Here is an 11,156-nt window from a genome sequence, read left to right on the forward strand (position 1 = left end):
ACCCATCTTGAAAAGTTTCCCCCCTCACATATACTAATGTGCCACAAACAGGAAGTTAATATCACCCACCATTCCCATTTTATTAAGGTGTATCCATATAAATGGCCCACCCTGTAGAAGTAAATCTGAGAACGTATGCCAACTGATGGCATTAGTAAGACTGATCAGGATCCGTTATTTCGATGTCATCCGGCAAAACTGATCCGGCATTTATTTCTTACACCTTTTTTTCGGTCTGCGCATGCGCAGACCGGAAGGACGGATCAGGCATTCCGGTATTTTGAATGCCGGATCTGGCACTAATACATTCCGATGGAAAAAAAATTCAGGGAAGTCTTCAGTTTTTTTCGCCGGAGATAAAACCGTAGCATGCTACAGTTTTCTCTTTTGCCTGATCAGTCAAAATGACTGAACTGAAGACATCCTGATGCATCCTGAACGGATTACTCTCCATTCAGAATGCATGGGGATAAAACTGATCAGTTCTTTTCCGGCATTCAGCCCTTTTGGCGGAACTCAGTGCCGGAAAAGAAAACCGCTAGTGTGAAAGTACCCTAAGACTCTTACCTTCATCCTCAACAATATAATTTCAGCTGTATGTTGTTTGTTGGAAGTGACCTATTAAATCTAGGAGGGGCTTTTATCTCCTCGGACCCCACTCCTAAGCAAAATTTTTGGCTGCTCCCTTGGTGTAAACAGCCTCTGCAGCCGGCAAACAGCGAGTCAGTATGGAGACAAGCAATGGCAATAATGTTCACACCTTCCCATACTGTGGAGGAGATCTTTGCATGTAATACAGCGGTCTCCGCCACTGATTGTCAGGAAGGAACTCTTCCTTCACGACAATCGCCTGCTGTGCCGTCCCATGTAAAGGGACCTTTAGTAAAACTATTTGCTGTAATGTGGAGAACTTCTTTTTAGGCCTCCTGCACACGAACGTATTTTTTTGCGGTCCGCAAAAACGGGTTCCGTTTTTCCGTGATCCGTGACCGTTTTTTCGTCCGTGGGTCTTCCTTGATTTTTTGAGGATCCACGGACATGAAAAAAAAGTCGTTTTGGTGTCCGCCTGGCCGTGCGGAGCCAAACGGATCCGTCCTGAATTACAATGCAAGTCAATGGGGACGGATCCGTTTGACGTTGACACAATATGGTGCAATTTCAAACGGATCCGTCCCCCATTGACTTTCAATGTGAAGTCAGGAGCCCCCCCCCCCCCCTGTAGTTAACACATTGGTGGCCAGTGTTGCCGCCCCCCCCCTCCCTCCCCTGTAGTTAACTCATTAGTGGCCAGTGCGGCCGCCCCCCCCCCCCCTCCCCTGTAGTTAACTCATTGGTGGCCAGTGGGCCCCCCCTCCCCTGTAGTTAACTCATTGGTGGCCAGTGCGGCCGGCCCCCCTCCCTCCCCTGTAGTTAACTCGTTGGTGGCCAGTGGGCCCCCCCCTCCCTCCTTCCCCTGTAGTTAACTCGTTGGTGGCCAGTGGGCCTTCTCCCCTCCCTCCCCCTCCTAATTAAAATTTCCCCCCTATCATTGGTGGCAGCGGAGTGTACCGATGATAGACAGGTCATGTCACTTACCAGTAGGAGGAGCTCCCGGCCGGACCTGTCACTTACCAGTAGGAGGAGCTCCCGGCCGGACGCAGAGATCGCAGCTCGCAGGTAAGTATAATGGTTCTACAAATTGCTAAGCAACCATGGCAAGCGGGACAGCAGTAGCGTCCTGGTTGCCATGGTTACCGATCAGAGCCCCAGCGATTAAACTGGGACTCCGATCAGTACACTCCGCTGCCACCAATGATAGGGGGGGAGATTTTAATTAGGAGGGGGAGGGAGGGGAGAGGGCCCACTGGCCATCAACGAGTTAACTACAGGGGAGGGAGGGGGGCCCACTGGCCACCAACGAGTTAACTACAGGGTAGGGAGGGGGGCCCACTGGCCACCAACGAGTTAACTACAGGGGAGGGGGGAGCCGGCCGCACTGGCCACCAACGTGTTAACTACAGGGGGGGGGCCCACTGGCCACTAATGTGTTAACTACAAGGGAGGTGGGGGGGCCGGCCGCACTGGCCACCAATGTGTTAACTACAGGGGGGGGGCCCACTGGCCACTAATGTGTTAACTACAGGGGGGGGGCTGACCCCTGCTGCCTGGCAGCACCTTCCAGGCAGCAGGGGGCAGTCATGTACACAGTTCTTTTAGTATATTCTAACCTGAAGCGTCCCCATCACCATGGGGACGCCTCTGTGTTAGAATATACTGTCTTCGGATCCGTCTGTATAAAAAGTAACCTACGGCCACGGATGCCAATCTTGTGTGCATCCGTGTTCTTTCACGGAACTATTGACTTGAATGGGTCCGTGAACCGTTGGCCGTGAAAAAAATAGGACAGGTCATATTTTTTTCACGGCCAGGAAACACGGATCACGGATGTTCTGTGCATATGCTGACGTTTGAACAGTCAGGGCAGGAACCAGGAGCAATGATGCAGAGAAAGGCAGATTGGGAGAGACAGAGTGATGATATGCCAAACAATCCTCATTAGCATACAGATAAAAATAATGGATTTTTACAAATGAAATATGTTTCAGTTATGTTCACATGGCAAAAAAAAAAGGTTGTCTATTCCGCCACATAAAATGGGTGTTTTACACGGTGTAATACATAATCAAAACACTACCAAACAGCTTCCTGTTGATTCCCATGGACGTATATTTTGACGGGGCTTGTAAGAAGAAAAAAAAAAAAAACACTTCAGAAGTTGCAAATTACTTTTTTAAAGTGTATGTTAGCTGCATTCAAATATATCACATCAAATATGTCACTTTGACACTTATTGACGCTTATTTTTTGGCTTTTACACCACTAAAAATGACCTGTAGGCAGATTACTTTGTGATCTGCCACTGTTCTTTCACCATGTGAACATAGCCTTATTTTACAGAGAACCAGCCTTACAAAGTATTATGCTTAAAGGGGTTATCCAGTATCTACAACAGCCCCCCCCCCCCCATGGGCCGGGCCCTTCCGTGGATATATACTTACCCCGCTCCCCGCGCCGCTCCTGGTACCTGCACCACCGCTGCTTCTCCCTGTACACGGACGAAAACATCCGGGGGGGGCAGCCAATGGCAGATGGGGACAGGGACAAGCCTCTCTAGCGTCACCTGCGGTGCTAGGGAGGCTCGTCCCCGTCTGCCATTGGCTGCACCTTCCCCCCCCCCCCCCCCCCCCGACACTAGATGTTTTCATCCGTGTACAGGGAGAAGCAGCAGCGGCGGTGTGGGGACCAGGAGCGGCACAGGGAGCGGGGTAAGTATATTCACATGGAAGGGCCGGCGCATGGGGGGGGCTGTTGTTGTTACTGGATAGCACCTTTAAGGACTTTTTACATAGGCCGATCATTGGGCCTGTTATCAGGGATGAGCATTTGTAGAAATGCCAGGGGCGGACTGGGAACTTAAAGAGGCCTTGGGAAAAAAACAAAAAGTGTCGCCTATATTGTATGCGCGTACAAATTGACAGAAGGTGCGGCAACACAAGTAGAAAGGTCTAACAGAAGTAGGCGGGGCCAGAAATACCTTAGTGCAGCACAGAATGCTGCCCCAGCAGAACCAAATACCAGAGTGCAGTACAAAATACTGCCGCCACCACTGCAGTATTCAACTGTATCACATTCCTGTGGATGACAATGACACAGTTGAATTCAGGACGGCACCTGTGGCCACCAGCCAGATGCATTAGTACCTGATGTTCCTAGCATTAATTAAAGCTGAGAGTATCATATGTACCTTGCCGGCAGCTGTGAGGAGGGCTCAGGTGGCCGCCTGGTTATTGGCCCACCAGAAAATTTCCCTTAAGAGTTTATGGCGTATGCCCCGGAGAAATGCTCATTCCCGATAATTGCCAAGTGTGATGGTGGCAGCAATTACTTGATGAACAGTGCTTTTTCATCGGGTGATTGAATCCTTCAACCAGCATCCAAAATCATTGGTGGTCAGCAGATCATGCTGTGTAATTAGGGATCTGCTGCCCAGAAACAATGAATCGGTATGGGCATGAGTAATCGCAGTAGTGATCACTTATCCCCATACAGCGGAAGTGATTGCTGCATGTAAAAACAGCTTCCTTTCCTCTGATGATCAGGAAATTATTGAAAATATTTGGTTCATTCTTCCTAATAATTGCTTGGTTTGATCCTCTTCGCACTCTGTTGATATTGCTAGGAGTAGGGTTCCCACCCCATAAGTAATGCATAAAATAAACTCCAGCACAAAATCCACTTTGATTGTTGTTTATTTGATCATTTCTGCAGCTGTACTAGTGTGACGTTTCGGCCGTATGGCCTTCTTCAGACTAGTGCCGCTTGTGAGAAGAAGAAGGTAGATTGCCCTGTGTTGTTGCAGAGAGGCTTGGCTTTAATCTTGTCATATTTGAGAAATCTGCCATTAAAAAGAAAGATCAGTTCCTAAATGCATGCTCTGCTGTTGTCCTCACCTCACGTGTCCCATCTATTCACAGATCTTTATAGAGATCAGTTTTGTTGTTGGAATAAATAGCAATGCCGTCCATAATGACAGTCTAACCAGATCGACTATGAACCGTCATTGATCTCTCCACCATTCAAAATCACTAATCTATGGTCAACTTTAACAGTTGCAGAACTACTATGAGCTCACTGCAAGCAGGTCCGATCATCTGCAACTGGAAGGAAGCTAAATGTTATCATCCAGCTACAGACTACAGGAAATCAGTGCAGGAAAAAGAAAGGAGATTCAGCTTGTCAAGAAGAAACACGTTTGCTGCATCTGTTTTAGACCTAAGCTTTTCAACATACTCAGATGTAGTAATAAGTACCCAGATGTAGTGGATGGTAGGCATGGTAAAGGGGCGTCCACCTACTGAGAATTAAAAATAGTTCCCGAGTGCTGTGGGAAAGTCAGACATTATTCCAAATCAAGTGACTCATGGTAAGACCATGAAAAGTTGGTTGATATACCTATGAGTCATAACCTTCCAGTCCATGGAGGTATAGCAACACTCCATATAGGAAATGACAAAAAGAAACACATAAGAACATTGGTGCCCAAGGTTCACGTTGGCTTTTAGTAATGTTCACTACTATTTCTAAGTTTATTATAAACTGTGGAACTACATAAGTAAATGGAAAAGTTCAATATGACAAAGCCTTGCAAAAAAATGGCTATCACGCCTGGTATGGCAGGTACCAGACGTGCGGCGCAGAGGGAAGGGAGACCGGGTGCCCTAACACAAGGGAGAGGGAGGAGTGGTGACCCATAACTCGCCTAAGAATACTTTCACACTAGCGTTTTTCTTTTCTGGCACTGAGTTCCGTCATAGGGGCTCAATACCGGAAAAGAACTGATCAGTTTTATCCCCATGCATTCTGAATGGAGAGAAATCCATTCAGGATACATCAGGATGTCTTCAGTTCAGTCACTGAACGGCGTTTTGCATGCGCAGACTGGTAAAAATGTGAAAAAATATATATAACGGATCCGTTTCTCCGGAGAGACGGATCCATTCTTGCAATGCATTTAGACAAATCCGCATCTGGATCCGTCTACAAATGCTGTCTGTTTGCTTGCATACGGAACCCCGAAGCCTATAGCAGATACCCCAGGAATTATACCTCCTGTACGGCGAATACACATTTTTCCAATTTAGCATATAACTTGTTCGTCCGTAAAATCTGCAACACCTGCCTGACATGTACATTGTGTGTCTCCAGATCGGGTGAATAGATCAAAATATCGTCAAGATATATTACAACAAATCTGCCGATAAGATGACAAAAAATATCGTTAACAAAGTGTTGAAAGACAGCAGGAGCATTGGTCAGGCCAAAAGGCATGACCAGGTTTTCATAATGCCACTCAGTAGTGTTAAATGCAGTCTTCCACTCTTCCCCCTTTCTAATGCGAATCAGATTGTAGGCTCCCCTAAAATCCATCTTGGAAAACCATTTCGCACCAGCAATCTGATTAAACAGGTCGGGAATGAGAGGGAGAGGATAGGGGTCTCGGATAGTTATCCGATTTAGCTCATGAAAATCTAAGCAAGGATGCAGGCCCCCATCTTTCTTCTTCACAAAGAAGAACCCTGCAGCCACGGGTGAAGAAGAGGGTCTGATATGTCCTTTAGCCAGTCTCTCCGAAATATAATCCTTCATGGCTTGTCTCTCGGGGCCAGAAAGATTATATAACCTGGTCTTAGGTAACTTTGGTCCAGGTAGAAGGTTAACCGGGCAATCATATGGACGATGGGGTGGTAACTCTTGACAACCCTTCTCAGAGAAAACATCTTCAAAATCATTCACAAATGTTGGTAAGGTTGTAATGGAGGTGACTGAGCAACTGCTACTTAAGCAATTGTCCCTACAATGCTCTCACCACTCCAATATCTCTCTGGCCTGCCAATCAACAACAGGATTGTGCGCCACCAACCAGGGAAGACCTAATACCATAGGAGTAGGAAACCCTTCCAGGACATAGCAAGAAATAACCTCATTATAGAGGACCTCCACCCTAAGATGTATGTCATGTACAATGTGTGTCAGATTCCCCGGAGTAAGAGGAGCAGAGTCAATAGCAAATATGGTCATAGATCTAAGTAACAGACTAAAAGAAAATCCCAAAGTCCAAGAAAATCAGGTATCCACCAAATTGACCCCTGCCCCACTGTCTAAGAAAACTGAAATCTTCTCAGTTTTATTACCTGAAACTACAGTAGCTGGCAAAACAAACTGAGACGTTTGTATGGAGGAAATGTATACACCCAGGTTGTCATCCTCCACACAACCTGGGGTCAGTAGTTTTCCGACGGTTGTTTCTTTTTCTTAGGTACCGATGGACAAACACCAATGAAATGACCCCTCTGACCACAGAAAAAACAAACCCCAGATTTACTACGAGCCCCAGGAGGACCAACCTGATGAGTGGCTTCCCCTAGTTGCATAGCTTCGTCTACGTCAGAACAAGCTGACTCCTGGTTGAGAGCAGTCAGTGGGGAACAAGAACTCCTCCGCCTATCCCTAAGGCGTCTATCAATTCTTATAGATAGTGACATAGTGGCCTCAAGGGATATAGGAGTCTCATACAGCGCAAATGCATCTTTTACCTTTTCTGACAACCCTTGGCAAAACAGGGTCATATCATATATGAGACCCAGGGCCTCAAAAAACCCATCTATCAACCCAAGGGCCTGGGTACCAGCTGGCAGCGAAAATGCCCAGGATTGAGGATTCCCTTGAAGAAGGGAGATAACAATCCCCACCCGCTGTTCCTCATTACTCGAGGAACTTGGGTGCAGCCTGAAATATAATATACAGGCTTCACGGAACACCAGAAATTTGTCTCTTCCTCCAGAAAAACTGTCAGGGAGAGCAACCTTAGGTTCCAGATTGACCTGGTTACCCATGGCAACCACTGGGCTCAAAGACTGCTTCCAATCCATGGAGGTATACAGGGCCGCTGATAGAAATCATGGGGCCCCGTACAGCATACATGACGGGGCCCCCTTCAGCTCCACCCCCTGATCCCTCCTTCAGCCACACCCCTGGCCCCGCCCTTGGCCCCTCCCCAGACGCCGCCTTGAAACAACATGCAGATTTGTCTACAAGTGATATTTATGGCGCTGGGGGGTCGTCTGTGAATGGCGCTGTTATGGAGGGGATCTGTGAATGGCACTGTTATGGAGGGGATCTGTGAATGGCACTTTTATGGAGGGGATCTGTGGATGGCACTGTTATGGAGGGGATCTGTGGATGGCACTGTTATGGAGGGGATCTGTGGATGGCACTGTTATGGAGGGGATCTGTGGATGGCACTGTTATGGAGGGGATCTGTGGATGGCACTGTTATGGAGGGGATCTGTGGATGGCACTGTTATGGAGAGGATCTGTGGATGGCACTGTTATGGAGGGGATCTGTGGATGGCACTGTTATGGGGGGATCTGTGAATGGCACTGTTATAGAGGGGGATCTGTGGATGACACATACCGTGTATAGCATCTTCACAGATACCCTCCATAACAGTGCCATCCACAGATCCCCCCCATAACAGTCATCCACAGATCCCCCCATAACAGTGTCATCCACAGATCCCCCCCATAACAGTGTCATCCACAGATCCCCCTCCATAATGGTGCCATCCACAGATCCCCCCCATAAGTGTCATCCACAGACCCCCCGGCCCCCCCCATAAGTGTCATCCACATGACAGACCCCCCCCCATAACAGTGCCATCCACGGATCCCCCGCCCTCCCTATAACAGTGCCGTCATGACGTCATCCATATAGATCCCCCCCCGCCACTCACAGTAGTATACATTAATAAATCGGTGCAGCCGTGCAGGCTGCAGACAGTAACTTTAATTTTGGCACAGGCACAGCGCTCATCTCTTTACTAAAATACTACCTTACATTCAGCTCCTGCCTCCTCCCTCCACCCTCCAGCCTCCAGTAACAAGTGCGGGCGGCAGCGCTCACTCACTGACGTCACGCGCCTGCGCCGCCTAGTGGGAGGAGCAGGCGTGTGACGTCAGTGAGTGAGCGCCGCCCCCACACTGCCTGCTGTTACTGGAGCCAGCCCACTGACAGCAAAAAAATTAAAATGGCTCGGGAGTCGGCAGCCCGGTCCCCCCTGCCAGCCGGGCCCGGTACAACTGGGCCAGCTGTACTGGCCTATCAGCGGCCCTGGAGGTATAACAACACTCCATATAGGAAATGACAAAAAGAAACACATAAGAACATTGGTGCCCAAGGTTCACGTTGGCTTTTAGTAATGTTCACTACTATTTATAAGTTTATTATAAACTGTGGAACTACATAAGTAAATGGAGAAGTTCAATATGACAAAGCCTTGCAAGAAAGTGGCTATCACGTCTGGTATGGCAGGTACCAGACGTGCGGCGCAGAGGGAAGGGAGTATTGGTGCCCTAACGCAAGGGAGAGGGAGGAATGGTGACCCCTAACTCACCTAACACAGGCACCTGGCTACCCTGATGTCCCTAGACGGGTTGCTCACCCGTACGCCGATCACGTGCCTCGTCCCTGGCTTACTCTGAAAGAAGCCCTAGGTAGTGAGTAGGGCGGTGGGAGCACTAGTCCTCACCACTGACACCTAGGGTAGCAACAGGGAAAGGACAAACAATACAAACACAACATATAATCCCAGAATGGAGACAACAAATAGTAGGAAACAAGCTGGAGAGAACCCGAGATCCAACCGAACTGGTTCCAACAGCTCCAGCAGGCTCCACAGCTACACCACCTGAGGTCAGAATAGATAACCTGGAAGAAAGTTCTATATCTGGCACCAAGGGAAGCCGAAAAGGAGAATATATAGTAGCTGGGAGTGGCTGACAGAGAACAGCTGAAAGGAAAAGCTACAGATTTCTAACAGGGACAAAAATTATCACAAACCTAAGCAGGAAAACCTGGACCGGAATCCATTCCCACCACTAGGCCATGGAGTGATCTCTTAAAACCAAGTGAGTAGCCACCCGCTGCGACTTTTTGACCCCAGGCACAACAGGGTCAGCGATAGGTCGTGACACCCTTGTGACAGTGGCACTAAGTGAATGTGCAGACTAGTGTTGAGCAAAGCATCCCAAAGTGGATTTTATTTTTAATTTTTTTTTATTCTATATGAAGCCGAATTTCCTTGTGCTTCGTGGTAATTCATAATTTTTCCTAAAATGGAGGCTGGAGTTGTCTTAGAAAGAACGGGGAAAAAAATACCTCATCCACTTGCTTGTGCAGAGGCAGTCCTCTCCTCTCTTAAGTGGTAAAGACCTGCAAGAGGACCTGCGCTGAGCGTGATATTGTCACCGGGCTTCCCCAGTGTGATCACGTGATGACATCATCATCACCATGTGATCATGCTGGGAGTGCGCGATGACGTCTTCACGCTCCACGAGCAAGTGGATGAGGTGTTATTTTTTTAAACCCAAAAGGCCATATTGCACTAGCACATTACCGTTCTTAACGGCCGTTAGATGCATGTCTGCCTAAGTGGCCATTAAAAACATTCCCATTGATTGATAGGCTGAATGGGGTTTTAACATAGCGATTTGTGACTAAGGGTACTTTCACACTAGCATTTTTCTTTTCCAGCACTGAGTTCCGTCCTATGGGCTCAATACCAGAAAAGAACTGATCAGTTTTATCCTAATGCATTCTGAATGGAGAGCAATCCGTTCAGGATGTATCAGGATGTCTTCAGTTCAGTCTTTTTGACTGCATGCTGCAGTTTTATCTCCGTCCAAAACTCTGGAACACTTGCCAGAATGCCGGTTCCAGCATTTTTTCTCATTAACATGCATTAATGCTGGATCCCAGCGTTCCGGCAAAACAAATCCAACATTGAGGTCTGCGCATGCTCAGACTGCAAAAAATTTGAAAAAAATTAATGCCGGATCCGTTTTTCCGGCTGACACAGGAGAGACGGATCCGGCATTTTAATGCATTTGTCATACGGATCAGAATCCTGATTCGTCTGACAAATGCCATCAGTTTGCATGCGTTATGACGGTTCCGGCAGGCGACGGAACTGCCTGCCGGAATCCTCTGCCGCAAGTGTGAAAGTACCCTAATTAATTTGTAACTAATCAAATTTCTTGCAAAACTGCGGCAAAGCTTCCAAATCTAATTTTTCAAAACTTCGCCCATCTCTAGTGCAGACCTTTAGTACACACATGCATGGATACACATGTAAGATGGGGAAACAGCTCTCATTGTCTGAACACTGTTTGTATAGATTAAATTAAATGATCTGGACTAACATTCTGCTGTTTGGCCACAAGATGCCTCAGTTTCCAAAACACAGCTACAGACTGCATATATTTCCATATTCATGAGAGGTGGAGTTTCAGAGCCTGGAGTAATCTTAGAGGAAGCTGAGACTGAGGAACTGTGTGAGCAGAGGATCCGACGGCATCCAGGTATGGGAGCATACCTCAGTGACCAGAGCTGCAGCTAAGTTAAGCTGATCGTGTTCAAGACCCAGAGGAACGAGGATTGTTTCCAGGAACACTGATGAGAGCTGAGGAGCAAAGCTACATATACTGCGGTACTGCATGCTTGTTGGAGAGGCATTTGTTCTGTTCAGAGTCACCAGCGGATGCAGAGCAGACCCGGG

The sequence above is a fragment of the Bufo bufo genome, chromosome 5 (genome assembly GCF_905171765.1).
Source record: "Bufo bufo chromosome 5, aBufBuf1.1, whole genome shotgun sequence".
Taxonomy (NCBI): Eukaryota; Metazoa; Chordata; class Amphibia; order Anura; family Bufonidae; genus Bufo; species Bufo bufo.